This window comes from Leuciscus leuciscus (assembly GCF_965113295.1).
Source record: "Leuciscus leuciscus genome assembly, chromosome: 16".
NCBI lineage: Eukaryota > Metazoa > Chordata > Actinopteri > Cypriniformes > Leuciscidae > Leuciscus > Leuciscus leuciscus.
Genome location: NC_138740.1, coordinates 1,706,252 through 1,725,000, shown reverse-complemented (window position 1 = coordinate 1,725,000; position 18,749 = coordinate 1,706,252). Strand labels below are relative to the sequence as shown.

General features: G+C 39.8%; 1 protein-coding gene and 1 long non-coding RNA gene across 3 annotated transcripts in view; one reads left to right on the top strand and one right to left on the bottom strand.

Moving 5' to 3' along the window:
- fstl4 (follistatin-like 4) overlaps positions 1-18,749 on the bottom strand; it is a 268,104-nt gene that overhangs the window by 70,101 nt on the left and 179,254 nt on the right. The gene's annotated exons all lie outside the window — the stretch shown is intronic.
- The window catches only part of LOC309478004, a 244,168-nt gene that overhangs the window by 122,156 nt on the left and 103,263 nt on the right, over positions 1-18,749 (top strand). Inside the window, exon 2 of the long non-coding RNA XR_014198742.1 lies at positions 3,821-4,442. This is a non-coding gene — a long non-coding RNA (uncharacterized lncRNA). The remainder of the gene's footprint in view (positions 1-3,820; positions 4,443-18,749) is intronic.

Here is an 18,749-nt window from a genome sequence, read left to right as displayed (position 1 = left end):
CCCCCCCCCCTCCGTTTTCAATAATAACATCGTGCACACAACATCGTTTTCAAAAAAGTTGTCATTTACATCAATCCACATAAATACGCCGTCTTACGCCATCATAACTGTGCCAAACCTATGGGCGGCAGTGTAGAGAGAAGGATAAAGCCATGCAAGCCAATCAGAATCCTCAGAATCGACAACAACGAACAACACGAGCGACTTCCTAGGGCACATTTTCTGGCGCATAATGTGACGTTTGAGAACCGAAAAACCCGTTTCTCCCAGTTGACACGGCAACACATAACCGGCGTTATCAGGAATCTCCACTTTTGCTGGAGTTTTTAGAAATAATCGTTTTCTGTGATAAAAACAGGGTTTTCGTGTAAATGAGAGGCCAAACCACAGGAAAATATCTGCGTCTTCCCTTTGTGTAAACGGGGCCTTATCCTACAAGCCGTCCTCGTCACAAATCAAATAAGTAGTGCTTTATGTTTTTCAGGCAAGTCTAACTGTATTCAGTAATTGAATAATCAAATGTAAAATAAGACTATAGTATTCACCGTATAAATTAAATATAATTAATGTAATTAATACAATTAATCTGTGTTAAAGCTATAAAAGTGATTTCCTCTTTCTCGTTTGTTGTTTGATTAACATTGGGTTAACAGACATCTGTGGGAATATTAGGCTGCTGTCTCTTTAAGACACAGAGGGATCTTACGCATAACGCAGGCTCTGTGTGTGCGCACAAAACAGCGCGCGAGTTCCAGTCTTGTTCTTGATGTTTTCTGACAGGACTTAAAAACACATGCAAACATAGCTGTCAACCCTCCCGTTTTTTCCGGGTTTCTCGCGTATTTGAGCTCTTTTCCCGCTGTCTTCCCGTTATAGTATTTTTCCGTAAAAAAATCCGTATTTTTACGCTCTGATTGTGTAAACTCAGAACATGCAACTATCTGTGTCTGTGAAGTGGCTTGCACTTGGGTTGCTAGACCTCCAGTAAAGCAGGTGGCAGTATACAGACAGTAGCTTAGGCTACTATCGAAGAAGACGAAGAAGACAGTCGCAGCGGCGCGGGCATGGCGGGCGGGAGGAAGAGGGAAAAAGTAGCGGGAAGTGAACTTCAAGGAGAGTAGAGTAGATGAGTGTGATGTGCGATGATGGATCAGGCCAAAATCACGAATTAACCACCAACCAAAACCGAGGACATTATGCCGATATTTGAGTAAATGGGAGACCACCTTCCACTACCTGAGAAGCAGCCATGTAGGTCCACATTATGCCTACTGCAAAATTTGTCCTTGTAATATCAGTGTTGGTCATGGAGGGAAAAACGACAAAAACGGTCATCGTCATGTACGATTTTTTACAAAAAAAATCCCTTATTTTGGGGGTGGATTCCGGGAAATCTCCCTTATTTTCAATGTTCAATGTTGACAGCTATGCATGCAAATGATAAACTTTCACTCCATGATGGGTAAACTTTGCAATTAATCCGCGAATCGCATGCGTTCCGAACCGAAACCGATCAACTGAGATCCCTATGTGTGCATGATCATCCACATCCTGCAGAGACGCACATCGCGATATCGATCCTAAAGCGTTATATCGTGCTGCCCTGATCATGATTGCTCTCTTACCAGAGATGGAGAAAGATCCTACTCCAGTAAGTAAACATGTCCGTGTCCCCAAAAATGTTGGTACTCAAAAGTGCTTCCCTCCACGGTTTCTACCAGTTATGTGCATTTTTAGCACGCACCAGTTATGTGCCCCCATGCTTATAATCCGTCACAGTGTACAAATCAATCGTTCTAGCACTAAGACGAACACTCCAACACTCCAACAAGGCCTACTATTAATCCTGAAGTCCTCCGGTTTCAATTATTGAGGCTGTGTTTGAATGAAATAAGAGCCAGCGTGTCCATCTGTGGTGTGATATGAAAGACATGAGCGCTGGTATTGGCAATTACTGCCCTCAAAATGTCACGCCTGACATGTAATTATTACATTGTTTAAATGAATGCAGTTTAGCTAACTGTGACAGATCACTCTAAGTTGTAATGTGGACTCTGCTTTGAAACGAGGTGTATTGTGAAAAGCGCTGTACAAATTAATGAGAATCGAATTGAGTTGAACCAATCAGAATCAAGCGTTTCGGAGAGCCGTGCAATAAGATACAAATTAAAAGCCATAATAATGTTGGTTTGTCAGTGAATCATTTTTAGAGTCTGTTCTTTTCCACTGAATTAGTCAAACTGGTTCACAAATAGGCCAAGATATTAATTAGCAAATCAATTAATCTGCTTTATTAAAAATAATTTATCGGAAATGACTACAAAAGTCAGGAAAGAACTAGTTCCCCACTGAATCAATATGATATATCTACTGATCTACAAACACTCATGAACGAAACAATTATAGTCACACCGATGACTTCACACACTATACACACGACAGAAAGACGCATCAACATTAACAAAGCCTTTGAAATGATTTACAGTCACACACTTCAGATCTGCTGTTCTGCATCATGGCCCGGTACAGGCCAGAACCAGCTCTTCTCTTCTCTGCTGCTTAGCACTCGTGTCACCGGCTCCCTGAAGACGTGAAGGACACGCGCTGTGATTAATCTCCTGTCTGCTCAACCAGGACAGGTCTGGGAAACTTTTGAAACCTGTAAATGCCGAGTGTGATGTTGCCCAGCTGGAAGCGCTTCTGGATCACCATCTAATCTGACCTGACTGTCTTAACTCAGAGGGAACGATGACCACTGGAACCCAGACCTCAACAATGAAACCTAATGGCTCATGGGAATCATCCTGCAGTCTTCCAGGTTCTTTTTGGAACTCAGTATTGGTGTTTTTAGGACTATACAACAAATCAATGAACAATGGAAAATAAATATATTTATACCATGGTCTGGGTGAATACTCGATTCTGATTGGCTGCAGGGTGTCCATTAAAAAGTGATAGAGGACACCTAGTAAAGGAGTTCTGGTGAAACTGACTGTTTACCATTCGAAATGAATAAATAAATGCGCTGGCTACATCAGCTGTGAGTAACCATAGCAACAGGCAGTAAACTGAAGGCTTCTACGAGCTGAACGGACTATAAATATCTCCGGTTGCTAAATAAACCGTCAGGCGTAACCAGGGAAACCAAGTTATTGTTTGTAAAAACTTTAGATTTCGATTGTAAAACTAATTTAAATATAAACTAATGTTTTAAAAATGTGTTATTTGGCAAGTGACCATGGTATAAGCGGGTTAATGCCCTTCGATGTGTCCATTGTCAGGTATTAATGGACTTCGGCGGAGGCAACCGTCAGACGCGCATCACACCTCGCCGTCGTCCATTAATACCTGACAATGGACACATCGAAGGGCATTAACCCGCTTATACCATGGTCACTTTTGAACAACTCACTGTGTTTCCGTCCGCCGGCATTCTGACAGTCAAAAATAGTCGATCTCCGAATGCGAATGAACTGACTCTGAATTTTAGAATTGCTTCTTATATGAGGATCCTTTTTCAAACACAAGGTCAATATTGATTTTCACCAACGACAAAACAACAAATTATCCGTGAATTTATATGGAACTAAGCTTTAGGAGCTTTCCATCTTTACTCTCCTCCCTGTTACGGAGATCCACTATTTTTGACAATTTATGCTATCATAGTTGTGCCCCATTCACTCCCATTCACAAGGCATTTAACCTAAAACGAAAATACGGTCAACCTCAAAAGTGGCGTTTCCATTCTAATTATGCTTTTAAACGAAAGTTTGCCTCAAGTAGATTAACAAAAAGAGCCTAGGTTGCATTTTGGCAAGAGTTATGCTTTAGGCCACATCCACACGAAGCCAGAGCTTTCCCTATCCGATATTTTTTTTCCCCGTTCCAAAAAAAATTCCGTAAACACGGCGTCGTCTCAAGAAATATCTGCGTACACACAAAACCACTGAAACCGACTCAAAACGATGTAGTATACATGCCAGACCAGTATGTGGCGCTGTAATTCTGCCACAGACATACACTAAAAACGGAGAAGAAGACTTAAAGCATGCGCATAAACCTTGCGCGCTGTATACAACAATAATATTAGGCACAGAAGCTTCTTTTTTTGTTTTCTTTTTTCTTTTTTAATCAAGAACTTTGTTGAACAATATGAAAAACCATAAATGTAGTTGCTGTGACTTAACGGTGTCTGACTAGTTGACAATTGGTGTGATGACATCATCGTTTCACAAAATGTACGGATTGGCCGTACACACGAAAACGCAAGGGCGGCGTTTTCAGATTTATCCACCTTGGGACCCGGTTTAAAAAAATAGCGGTTTCAGTCTCCGAAAACGCCGGATCCGTGTGGACGAAACACCAATACGATAAAAAATGTATATGTATACAGCGAAACGCGTCTCCGTGTGGACGGGCCCTTAATCTACACTGTTCTATAGGTCTATGGCAGATGAACAGATGTTCACGCACAGATGTCACAACCAACAAAACGTCTTGACCAAGAATGTGTTGCAATCATTTGATAAAAGCTTCACACAGCTGTAGTGGACAAGACTAGACTCTTTTTCTTTTCCTTCTCAGTTTTCAGGGGAACAGCACTCAACACCAATACCAGGGTAAATAACTTTACTCCGATCACTAGGACAGTAGTGTTGCCGTCGCCCTGGATGCCACTTAATTCCAAGAAGTTGAACTTAACCAAAATATTTAGCACAATATAAGTCATTTTCAACCACAGTAAAGAACGCCGTCACATTATAGTAATTATGTCTGATTTCAGAGATGCTACTTACTGTCAATACAATTTTTAGTGTTAAACTCACATCAGACTCTTTGACAACCGGATATTTTTCACTGAAGACAACCGATTGTATCTTCATTGAAGTTTTTTGAGAATTCTTTCCTTTGCTTACAACAACAAAACCAGTTATTATCTAAATCCCTTCATTACTTTTGAAGTATTAGCTGTGTATCCGAGCATCAGACATTTCAGACTTTTCACCTGCGACAACCCAACATTTTTTCATTAAAGGGGTCATATAATGCCATTTTTGTACAAGCTAATATGATTCTTTAGGGTCTAAATTAAAAGTTTGTAATATACTTTAATTAAAAATTCTCATTAGTATTGTAAGAAAACACTAATTTTACCTGGTCAAAAACAGCTCTGTTTTCAGCACGCCGTTTCAGTGCATGTGTCTTTAAATGATAATGAGCTTTGCTCACCCCGCCCCTCTGTTCTGTGCGTACACCGTTTGTAACACAATAACCACGCGTTGTTCATTATAAACGTGGGATTATGAATTATATTGAGAACGTCGTACATAGAAAACATGCTGTAATGTACCCTGAGTGTAAACCTTAGATGCATTCATCCTGAAGCCTGCAGCAAGGTTTGCAAATTTCGCAAAGATTAATATAAATACTAATATAAAGGTTAATAAAACATTACACTCACATCTTCTGGAGGTTCAGCAGTAACACGTTGGTACCGATCCGTTTTTTCTCGTTTGTGAAGCTGTCTGGTGTGAAATGATTCGCGTAAACATGAAAGCATGGACGATCGTGGGGAATCCCCGTGAGGGAATCCCCGCGTCAATCCTTTGGGCATATCGCTTCAAAAACAAAACTCAGCCACTGCATCTATAACGGCTCAGATTTAGGAACATCCAAATGACTGCTGTGTTCCTTATTACATCTAAGAACAGAACACCACAATCGCGTAGACGCCATTCTACTCCAGCATATCAACAATGGCGGACTACTATGACGACGGCTGTCACAGCTTGCTCAGGGCGGGTCTTGTGTTGAAGCACGGCTGTCAATCACAATCGCGGGAGGGGCGTACGATCTTATGACGTCACAATATCGAACGGCTTGATTTCATAGATGGTCAAACATATAAGGAGATTAAAACAAAACCACTGGATGGATTTTAATCATGATAGGATGGTTGTGTACAGGCACTGCCAACAGACATTTCAGTGCAATCAACTTGTAAAAGTGCATGTACCATTATATGACCCCTTTAATACTTTTTGAGAAATGCACACTCTCGCTTACTCTCAATTAATAGAACAAAACTGACCAACATTTAAATCACTTAATGGAACAAAAATTACCAGCAAAATTGTTTCAACAAAAATAGTTACAACAAAATGTTGTTCCACATTTAAATGTCTTAATGGAACGAAACTGACCGATATTTTTAAGCTCTTAATTGTCTTGATCGCTCAGTCATGTGTCTCAGTCACTGCAGCACTGATATATGTGCTAGACAACATTATAAATACAATATACCTAAATATAAATCCGCAGGATCACTCATATCATCATTATGTAAAATCAGATCGTCCACTAAAACTTGCTCTATGGTAAAGCATCAAGGCATTATAGAGATAACAGTATGGGCCCTATTTTAACGATCTGAAACACAAGTAACTTTGTGGGCGGGTCTCGGGCGCTGTTGCTATTATAGCGGCGGGATAAAGGACTCTTGCACCCGACGCAAATCTAAAATGTGTTGGTCTGAAGTAGCTTCATTACTCATAGGTGTGGTTTGGGCGTAACGTGAGAAATAAACCAATCAGAGCGTCATCTCACATTCCCTTTAAGAGCAGGCGCGCTTGTTCCATGGCGGATTGCTATTATAACGGCGGATTTGCCAGACGCACGCCAGGAGCGGTTCACAGCCGAGGAGACCGACGTTCTCGTCAGGGCCGTAAAACAGAGAAGTGAAACAGAAACACACCCAAATTAGCTTCGGTTAAACAGGCGTATAATAATTTGGGTAAATGTGTAAGCTAGATTTATGCCTATTTTTCACATCTTCATGGACACAACAATGATTTCCCTCGTGTGGTAATATTTTTCCTTGTAATAATGTATGGTTTTCTAAAAATGAAAACTGCTGCGTCTGTGTAGATGAGAGAATCAAAGTGCGCGTTGTGCACACGCTACATTGATTATGGCCAAGCATGCGCCCTTAAAATAGCATATGAATAACATGCGCAACGCACCACTGACTTTAGACTAGGTTTCTCCTGGTCTGTGAATTGTTTTCTAAACCTGCAAAATACGTTTGCGCCGGAACACGCCTCCTCTTTGCGCTGAACCGCCCCCGGGAGCGCAAATGCATTTGCTAGTTTACCGACGTGCGTCTGTGGAGGGAAAAGTCCGCTGTGCGCGGGTGCAAAATAGGAATGATACATGCGTCACTGTACAAAGTCAATTGTGCTGGGTGCAAGATAGGGTCCTATGACTTTCTGTAAAGCTGCTTTAAATCAGTGTGTATTGTAAAGAGTTACACAGATACTCTCGACTTGATGACCTGCAACAGCTCATACAGTCTCCAACAGCAGAGGAGGCCTATTACAGTCTCCATATTCCATTATCTTTTCAAACAGATGAAAACAGACTCCTGGTAAATTACCATTGATTATTTTATTATAAACACTCTTGGTCTGACACTAAGCAGAAATGATGTTTACCGGCACAAAATGCTTAAACGGACCAGCGTTGAACGACCATGAACTGATTCTTTCATTTCCCGCTCTAATAAACTGCTGTTGGTGCAATAAAGACTTTCATTACCAACAAAATAAAAAAGATGAGTGTGTTCAATGCTCACACACAACAAAAACATCTACTTTGTAATGAAGTGGTCACTTACCTCATTGTGTGCTGTATTCACAGTTTATTCTAACACTTGTTTTCAATGCATCCTATTTAATTTGTAATTTTTACTCCTCCACTTTTACTGACATTTCAATTGTGAGCATGGATTTTTGTACTTTGTACAATTGTTACCTTAAAGAGCCATTTCTACCAATTTGTTTCGGCCAACTGTTTCGGCATAAATGGATGTACGTATTGGTTCAGTGATGTTAAATAGTATTTTTTGACTTGAATAAAACCAGTTGATTTAGATGTTTCCATTGTTGCATCCCAGGCTCAGTGGAAAACGTGCCTGTGGCGACAGTTCTGCAAGATGATCTTATGTTGTTGTGCGTATCATGACAGTTCTACAGTGAAATGGTCGGTGAGTGGCTCTAAAACGTTGCAAAAGCAAACGTGAAAAACACATTTGCTGAAGAAACCATGACATGTTGTCTTGTTTCTACAAGTCTTTGAGCTCTTTTTATCGTGACTCGTGTTTCAGGGGATTGGAGTTTTGGTAACGGTGTTGTGCAAGGAACCGTGCGGAAATATGTCTTTATTAATCGATACTATCCCCCTATAATCATGATTTGTGTGAAAAGGAATACAATTTGTTTGTGTTTTCTTGCCTCTAGGGTTAATTTCAGCTGGAAACTGCAGTGACACTGGTATATTTTTGGAGTTCAACAAAAATGTATGTAGATGCACGATTTTACAGTGAGTCTGGGTTGCATATGTAGGTTATAATAAAATTAGTAAAATATTAAAGGGAACCTATTATGCCCCTATTTACAAGATGTAATATAAGTATCAGGTGTACCCAGAATGTGAAGTTTCAGCTCAAAAAACCCCACAGATCATTAATTATACCATGTTGTAAAATCCCATTTTTGAGTGGAAGAGAAAACATGCTGTTTTTGTGCTTGTGTTTTTAAATGCAAATGAGCTGCTGCTCCGCCCCTTTCCAGAAGAGGGAGGAGTCTGTACAGCTCGTGCCTCGGATACTCTGACGAAAACTAAAACATCTGTTTGGTTTTGATTATAATCTAACGCTCACGTGACGTTTCAGTTCTTCATCATCATGACAGTGTATTATCTGCATGTGTTTTAAAGCCATATCAGTCTGAACTTCTGATATATGGTTTTCTGAGCGCACACACACACCCGAATCACACACACAGAAAGCCGGATGTCAGACGGAGTATTAAACTAAGTTCTCTTTCACGTCTTATTGAGCTTAAACTGTTAAATACACACAAGGTTATGTCAAAAACACACAAAGTTCACATAAACACAGTCGGTTATGTCTGTGAATGTAAACAGCAGGGAAAGAAATCGCATGTGTGTATTAGATCTGTGTATTAAAGTGACAGCAGCGTAATATACAGATCCTACTGCTATATATGCTGTTAATATGAATCAAACAACTAAAGAAAACAGAAAATCACTCACTGCTCTCGACTGAATAACTTTAGTAGCTTTAATAAGAATACATTTCTTACTTGAATGCTGCTGTTAAACGCTCTGGTGAGGAGATGAACATGCGGACTGTGTTCAGATCACTGAGGGTGGAGCTATGCTAATAGGATGGAGTCCATCAGCAATGGTGGGTGGGGTCTATGCTAATAAGGTGGAGTCCGTCAGCAGTGGTGGGCGGGGTCTATGCTAATAGAATGGAGTCCGTCAGCAGTGGTGGGCGGGGCCTATGCTAATAGGGCGGAGTCAATCAGCAGTGCTGGGCGGGGTCTATGCTAATAGTATGGAGTCCGTCAGCAGTGGTGGGTGGGGCCTATGCTAATAGGGCAGAGTCAATCAGCAGTGCTGGGCGGGGTCTATGCTAATAGGGCGGAGTCAGTCAGCAGTTGTGGGCGGGGTTTATGCTAATAGGATGAGTCCGTCAGCAGGAGTGAGCGGGTGCAACAATCCTCAAACAGCTTGTTCTGAGACACTGCTTATGATTGATGAGGATTAAAAAAGAGGAGTGGGTGGATTTTAACTATTACAGGCTGGATGTGTCCCCTTTAAGCAGTAATTATTGATTTTTTTTTTCTCACAAGAGTAAAATAAATTTTAAATGAATTCACCATAAGGTTGTGTTGACTTGGTGTCGGAAACACTTGTAGCCTTTGACACAGAACATCACACACATTAGCAGCAGCAGTGTGTGTCAGGGATCAGCAGAGTCGTTTCAGGGCTCATGTCGTGTCAGGCTCGCGTGGCAGATGTCATCAGTCATGACACCCGACAGCAGTCAGGTGACGCGTACAGATGTTTCTGAACACACTAATGTGATTGCTCAGGGATCGTGTCTGTGCGTCCTGAACTACAGCATTTAGACCAAGCACGTTAGAGGCTCTGAACGCAGCAGATTGCACTGGTGAAACAGACACAATAGATTAGAGATTATGGTTTAACAGCAGCCCTCCGCATTCCCCTGCACAGGCACTAACAGAAAACCAGCGGTATGTTTTCCACAGTAAATCAGTTTTTGAAAAGCGCAATATCAAGAGAAAAGGTCAATCTAACCTTGCTCTAGGAGTTTCCTCTTCTCTGATCAAATATAAGGTCTAAAATCCATTTTGTAGCAATATGACAGCAGAAATCCCTTCCTCCGCCCGGCTTAGTGCCGGCCTCAGACGTAATGACAGAGCTGGATACACTCAAATGGAGGAGATTGCTTTCTGTTGCTTCTAGACCAAACACTGCGTTAATCGATACAATTCCAGATCCGCCGCGTGAAGTGTAAATGAAGTCGACTTGCAAACAATTAGCAGTGATGCCTGTCATGTGTAAAATGAACAGGTAAAACCACATCAAACTCTCATTTCAATATGTTACCTTATAGAGCTACATTTTGATATTTTTGACTTGAATAAAATTTGTCAATTTTTCTGATGATGAGAGAACACTGAAAAATGTAGGATTCTGAAAAATGAAATTCCTAGACGTAGAAATACTATGATGTAACATGAGGCTGGTCAGATGGATCATCTCAGATCATCAGGTTTAGTTCATCCAGTGCTACTGTAAAGCAGAAGAGAGAAGTTCATGTTCATGTTTTACTCTGTTTGTTGCGGAGTTACTGTGTTTTGCTAGCCTGGTTAAACCCAGACCATTCTCAGTAGTAACTGAGTTATGGTCTGGCAAAGCTTCATTAATAACTCATTTCCAAAGGGGCGTCACCAACGGACGTCGCTCAAATGCCTCTGGGCGCAATTGGATAGACCTAAAACCAATCAGAGCGATCGTCATCGTGTAAAGCCATATGCTGCGTCCCAATTCGCCTAAGTTACACTACGCCATAAAAGTATGTACTCTTTTTGTGAAGAAAAGGTATTTACTTTTGAATGTGTAGCAAAAAAGTAGGCAAGCTTTGGGACATACTACTTCGTCATCTTTATCGGACGGATCTGTCACGTAAACTGTCCTGTCACAGTAAATCATCTTGTCACAGTTAAAATCCTCTATTAAATCTAATTTAATTTCCTACCGTTTCGGAGAGAAATGTAGCAGCACGTTCATCTGCCAGTGGGTCTTTCATGGAGACTGTCCTCATGTGTTTGCAATTTGAATATAATAATGCATTTAAAAGTTGGTGCGCTTCACCAACGGACGTCGCTCAAATGCCTCTGGGCTAAAACCAATCAGAGCGATCGTCATCGTGTAAAGCCCGCCTCAACGTTTCTGATTGGTGCCTCGATTTGGACGGATTAGAAATCGGCTTGAATGGGCTCTTTGCCAGACTACTTGCAGAGCAAATCTAAATTTGCCGGAAGTTGTCTGGGTTTTCCCAGGCTAGTGTTTTGAGGGCCTGAAAATGAAAATGCAAACTTTTGAAAAAGGGATTTGTAGTGCAAGTTTTTGAATGCGATACTGATATGTGTAAACTACAAACATGTGAATACCGCCATGCACATGTGTGTGTTATGTGTTCAGTCTATAGTGTTTCTTTACAAAATGACATCGCCATCTACTGGCCTGGCAGCAGAATACAGCGTTTTTAGTCGTTTTCGTGGATCCGTGTGAACGGGGATCGTTTTACAATGTTGTCGTCTGTACAAGAAGGAAAAGCTTTTTCAGTTTGTAGTACATTTTTGTCGTGTAAACACACCCTAAAAGTTCATAAAACAGAATAATACACCAATACACCAGTTCAAGTACAATACATATGTACTTAAAAAAACAAAAACAAAAAACACCATCAACAATAGTGCCGAGTGAAAATACTATTATAATACAGAATGTAACTTATTCTTGTGATCAAAGCTGCATTTTAAACTCTGATACATTTTATTTTTCATGATTATTTGATGTTCAAAAGAACAGCATTTATTTAAAATAGAATCTTGTGTAACATTAGTGTCGGCCCAGATCCGGGCCACATCTGGTACATGTGGATTCAATGCGTTCCTGATGTGTGCCGGATCTGGGCCGACACTAATGTTGCGGTCTGGGTATAAATGTCTTTACTGCCACTTTTGATGAATCAGAGTATTAATCTCTTTGCATTGTAAATGCATTGCATTAAATTATTAATTTAAACGTTAATAGATGTTAGTTAAAGACAAGTAATATATATATATTTTTTTTTACATCTACATCTTGAAATTGCATGTTCCTTGTATGTAGAATACTGGTAAAATACAGTTTATACAGAGAGTTACAGCATTTCTTATACGTCTCTTTAAGAATACTACGGTAAAATGTCTGACCTCAGCTGCTTCATGACTATAATAACAGATATCATGACCAGACAGCTCAATGCAATTAATGAAACTGCAACCAATCATTTCATTTTGGATAACAAAATAAATGTGCGATCACATTTGAAAAAGGAGAGGAAACATTCCTATATCTTATATGTTGGTAAAAGCCAGTCAAGTTAGACAGCTTGCTCTATTCCTGAAAGAAAACATACAAGGACAATCCCAAGGTGAAAACACTGCAGTGCAATTATGAAGAGAAATAAATGATACTGAAATGTGGAGCTAACTGATTTGATATTGTGGAAATATGATTTGCGTCACACAGTCAAAACAATGTTGAGCGGGGAGATTTATGAGCGGTGGTGTGGAGGAGGGTAATATGACAGCAATGAAAGTGATGTTGACGTCTCACCACACTCATGTCAAACTCAATCAGAAGTGCTGACAAGCTATTATAGACCTGTTGGCAGTTTGCATTTAGATTCACAGCTGTAATGGGATAATGAGCAGCCTGGGGTTTTCACCTAATTACATGTCAGCAGGATGCATTATGTGATATCTGCTAACCTCAAGATATGACAATCTTTCATGCAAACTTGACACACATCACCACAGACAACTACGCTTCTTGCTGTGCGCATCCACGGTGAACCGCAAGTAAAAGTCTTTTAGTGTAATTGTACAAACGTCCTCCTTCAGCTCGTCTGATTTATCAAGTAAACATAAGAATAACTCTGATATTGTTAGTTATATTTCAGGATGAACCCGTACTGGACTAAACAAACTCAGGTTTACTTGATTATCCAGATATAATGTTTTTTGAAAAATCATGCTTTTGAGGAAGGTTTATTTGTTCTCTCCATCACCATTGTATTGCATTACATTACATGTTTTAAAACTACAGAGCTTTGATCATACAACTAAGCATTTAAATATCATCGCAGATATCAATATGTATATGCATTTTATGGTAGTATCTGCTATACTAATATAAAGATCACATAGATTTGCATCACAAGCATCAGAATTTGATCTCACCTTTTGTCCATATAAATATCAGCATCTGCACCAATTTGCATATATTTTGCTCAGTTTGAGCCTCTGAATAAAACTGAGCTGTTTTTTTCCTTCATATTATCACTATATTATACTATATAAGCCAGATGTACCAAATATGATACAAAATGAAATATGAAAGCAACTTTAACGGCACTGTCAGAGGCCCAATTAAAGCGACGCTTCAAACCCACACTGTAAGTCTGAACACTGCACAATTAATCAGTCAATAATCATTGCTCAAAACAGCTGAATTATAGAATAATCAGTCGGGCAAAGTGCTTCTCAATTTTCTCTTCACGTGCAATCAAGCTGGACTGATTGCTGATTCACTTAAGGCATTTCCAGCCGAGGACTCGTCTAAAGGGATGATCTTCATCCTGTGGATGTGTGACATCAGCGTTACCCAGTTGCCACAGCAACAGCTATGAATGCATGATGTCTTTAGACTGACAGGGATGGTTGTGCGGTTCAAGAGGTGCTGATTGTTGTCTGTGGTGCACAGATGTCGTGCGTTTTAACATCACACTCACAGTACGAAAGCACACTCACTATTTAAAGCAATGATTCTTGTTCTGCCATCATTTACTTCCAAACATTTTTAAATAATTTGTTTCAAACTAATGATTCAGAGTGTGTATCAGACTGTCAAAGTCATGTGATTTCAGTAAACGAGGCTTGGTTATGTCATAACTGTTTCAAAATGTTCAGAAATGCCAATGGTTCGCCACTAGGGTGCGATGATCTCTGTGAACCCATAAAGCAAGATCTATGGCTTTGCTTAATAAAGTTTGATAAATTTGTAGACATTTTAATGACATAATAAAAAGGAACAGTTTTAGCTTATAGTATGCCCCATAATTTAATACAATAACACAATTCTATCATATTTAATAGTATTAAATTATTTGTTAATTGCATTTTACACTTTCATGAAAACACTTGTAACTTGTAAAAGGCATTTTTATGTAAGTTTGTGCTGAGTTTTCGGCTTTTTGTGCTGACCATTCTGACCAGCAGGTGGCGTTTCCAGCACTTCGAAACAGTGAATAATTTTGTGAATAGTTCAATTAGTTCAATTGATTCAAAGTTTTGAAAAGCTTTGTTTCTCTCATCACTATCAATAAGCAGTCTTTATCATAAATCCACAACACTCAGGAGATCTCAGGAGAAAACATAGGGAAAAAAGCAAAACCACACAATCCATTAAAACGAACTGACAGAACATGACTGCAAACTAAGCGCTATATAAACACATGGCAAGCGAGGAAACAAAACGAGACTCAGGTCAAAGTAATGGGTAACTTTGGACACTAATGAGGGAGTAATGAGTAACTATGAAAACCTAAACTAAACAGAATGGAGAAAAAGTACACAGAACATAACTGCGACACTTGAACAATAAAATTTTCTGTGTTTGGTCAAAACATGAGGAATTTTCAGGATGCAGAGATGTCATATCGAACACAAGTTCAGTATGGCGTACCTCAAGGCTCAGTACTAGGACCGTTGCTGTTCACTCTGTACATGCTACCCTTAGGAGATATCATTAGGAAGCATGGCATTAGTTTTCACTGTTATGCTGATGATACTCAGCTCTATATTTCTTCACACCCCAACGAAGCTTACCAATTCACAAAATTAACGGAATGCATAGCTGATATAAAAAAAAAAATTGGATGACTACTAATTTCCTACTACTAAATTCTGAAAAAAAATAAACAGAGTTTCCAATTATTGGACCAAAAACCTCTGCACATATTAACCTAGAATACTGTCTAACACTTGATGGCTGCTCTGTCAAGTCTTCGTCGTCGGTTAGGAACCTGGGTGTGATCTTTGATACCAATCATTCATTTGAAAGCCACGTTTCTAGCATCTGTAAAACCGCATTCTTCAATCTTAAAAATATATCTAAATTACAACATTCTCAGAATAGCCAATTAATGCGTTTATGACATCAAGGCTTGTTTATATAACACGAGTTGTTTATAATACTTTCATACTGTTTTTGTTTTGGTCAGATTTTGCCAAAATACCCATTGCGCCTGTTTTGTGTTTCATATTGTTGAGAAGTGGGTAGGGTTAGGGTAGGGGTGGGTCAGGTACTCCGAAACATCTATGGAAGTATCAATATTCATAATTTCATAATTCCATTTCTACTTTTATAAATGCATGCACAAAATTAAATACGTCTTGACCTGACGAATAAGGCAAACAACTGAAAAGCAATGGTGTACACTGCATGTCGAAAAATGACTCTAAAGGGCTCCTGAGCGTTTAAGGGTCATGACACCCTAAACCAACATTTCTGAGATTTTAACAGAGGTATGTGTGTTGAACACCATTGAAGACAATGTTAGCATCTGTTAGATTTAATAGTAAATTTGAGTTTTTATACGCTATTTTCGTCTTCCGGGTTTAAAATCTTCATCGTGTCCATGTCACAGAGCACTATAGTACTCTGATGACTCATCAGTGTCTCATAATTATTAATGAGACTGAGTTTTTTATCCAATGAGAAGACACTGCCTCTTAATTTTTCATGACACCACGTGGATCTTTCCAATGACAGACATGTCAAACTATGATATCCCGTAGTAGATGAGAGAGGTAATGATGGGACGCACGTTTGTTTTCGTGGTGCAAAAGTTCCAGTGCATCTTTCCCCGTGATGCTGCCAGGGCTAGACTCCGGCCATCAACCACAGACACATCTAAACTATGTGTGTGTAGCAACCACTCAACTGGAGAATGGTGGACTTCGGCCTTGTACAGCAATGCAGGTTTCGTCTTGCGAGTGATGCGGTCCCGAGGACTTTTCTATCGCTTCAGAGGTGTGTGTGTGTGTGTGTGTGTGTGTGTGTGTGTGTGTGTGTCTAAAATGTAACCCTGACCGTTTTACATGCCTTTTGTTAAATAATCACTTGTTATTAAAATGGAGATATTTCGATAATAACTCAATTGTATGGAACGTATGCTTAATTTGTGCACATTTCTATGTCACCGTCCATCTTTATTATGTGGGTTTAGGGGGCGCGGCTGTACGGAACTTTTATTTTTTATTTTTTTTACCGGAATAATTTTCAAATATATGCATTTATAGTGTGTATATAAACAAATATATATTTTATAATGACATAATTATACATATACATGTGCATTTATATGTTTTAAATAAAATTATAATTACTGTAGGCTAATATATGTAGCAGGGCATTCAGTTACTTTTGCAAAAATAAGGTGTCAGTGTATTTCATTAGATTTTAACTTTGCCAGCTATAAAAAAATCTAGCATTTCCTCACGTTTTACCACTGATTTTTAGTGACAGTCGATATGCATGTATGGGCCACTGGCGATGACAGTCCGTCCCCCCCCCCCCCCCCCCAGCCATGCCATACCATACCACACCCACTCTCCTCCCTTCTTCTCACAGCCACCACGCCCATTGAAGTTGCATTTTTCAAAACGATTGTGAGCTAGACTTGAGCTGAAAGAGGGGGGTGTCATGACCCTTTAAAAAGTAGTTAACCAAGCGTCACTATGTGGCGAGTTGGGATTGAGAATGTGTTGCTGTGGTAGATATTTACATCTGACTGACAACACAACAACACTTCAACTACCACTTCACCTTGTCAGTTCAGTCAGTGACAAGGAGAGAGATGCAGTAAGCGAGTCAGAACAGTGCTCCAGTTAAAGTCCCCTGTGGTGAAAATCAAGCTTTTAATGTTGTTTATGTGTCTATGTGGTGTTTTTAATATGCTTTAATACAAACCATGTGTAGATTCATAAGTCGACAGCATTGCTGAGTATTTTCTCCTTAAAACTGCAGTGAACCAAAGATGACAGGTGTTTCTGACATCACAAACTACCTTGTAACCAATCAGGGGTGCGTTTCCCGAAAGCAGCGTTAGCCAACTATGGTCGCAAGTTCCGTCGTTATCAGCATAGTTCAACGAGTCTGTGTTTCCCGAAACCATCGTTTTAACGAACGTTCGCAAACAGCATCGCAAACTTGTGTGGTTGGACCGACAGCTCTCGAGCTGTGGTTAGAAGCAGAGTTTCTAGATTAGATGAGATGTAGACTGAATAAATCCTTATCTTTAGCTAAATAAGCAAGCTGACATTCAGTACAACCTGTGTTATTTATTTAGAATACATACACATGTAATTTACGTCTTTTAGTTTGTCAAGAGATTTAAAGCACCGTTTTTGAAGACTGCGCATGTGCGAACGTGCTCTACTACGTAAGAACGAGCCAAATATTGAGTCTGGTAATAAAGCAAAATAACTGAGAAAAATTAGAAATGGTCTTCAGATGCCATGTCTGTAACTTATATGACAAAATCTAGCGTTAATTCGATCTCAAACAGATTAATTTATTAGTCCACCGCGTGCGAGACTTCATAAACCAACGTGGTTGAACGATACTTTGCGACATACGGTTTCGGGAAACAGTCTTGAGTGACTAGCGTTGATTTCTCCAACGATGCATCGTACTATGGTAGTTAAGCAGCGAGTTATATAGTTGTACGGGAAACACACCCCTGATCAATTTGTGATTGTCAACCAGTGGATCTCTGAGCTGAGTGAGTGAGTGGAGGCGTGGCTCATTTGCATATTCATAGAACCGTGTATACTAAATGAGGCATGGGTGTCGAGTTACAATCAAGATATTTTAAGGCATGAATAATTTATTTAAAGGAATTTTTTTTTTAATATGTAATTTTGGTGATCAAAGATGAGTTTTAAGGGATAAAATTATTGACTTAAAATACTTTAAGCAAATGTATGGGGTGCTAGAAACGTCACTGACATTATAAGTGAACTTCAAGGAACATATTAAACAAACAAACAAACAAAAAAGGCAAGACAAATGGAAGAAAAGGACAAATCCAAGCAATCACGAAAGTATATTAAGAAAATAATTGCCTATATTAATAAAAGTACGGTATCTGCCAGACCCTGAACCGCTGCATCATGACCATTTTCTGCCTCTGTGACAAGAGCCTGAACACTGAAGCCTTTCAGCAGATTAGAGAGTCTTTCTGCTGCCAGTGTGTGTGTGTGTGTGTGTGTGTGTGTGTGTGTGTGTGTGTGTGTGTGTGTGTGAAGGTGGCGGCGCTAGGAAGAGCTGAACAGTCCATCGCCTGAAGCATTTGTTTGAAGTCAGACTCTAGCTCAGGCCTCCAGAAGGAATAAATCAATGCAGCCGCGGTAATGAATTATTTCCTTCTTGCAGACCAAGTCGGAGGCTGGGATAAAAGAAGCCCACATGCGGAGCGCAGCAGTCGGGAGCCGCTCCACGGTCATCAGAATACTGCA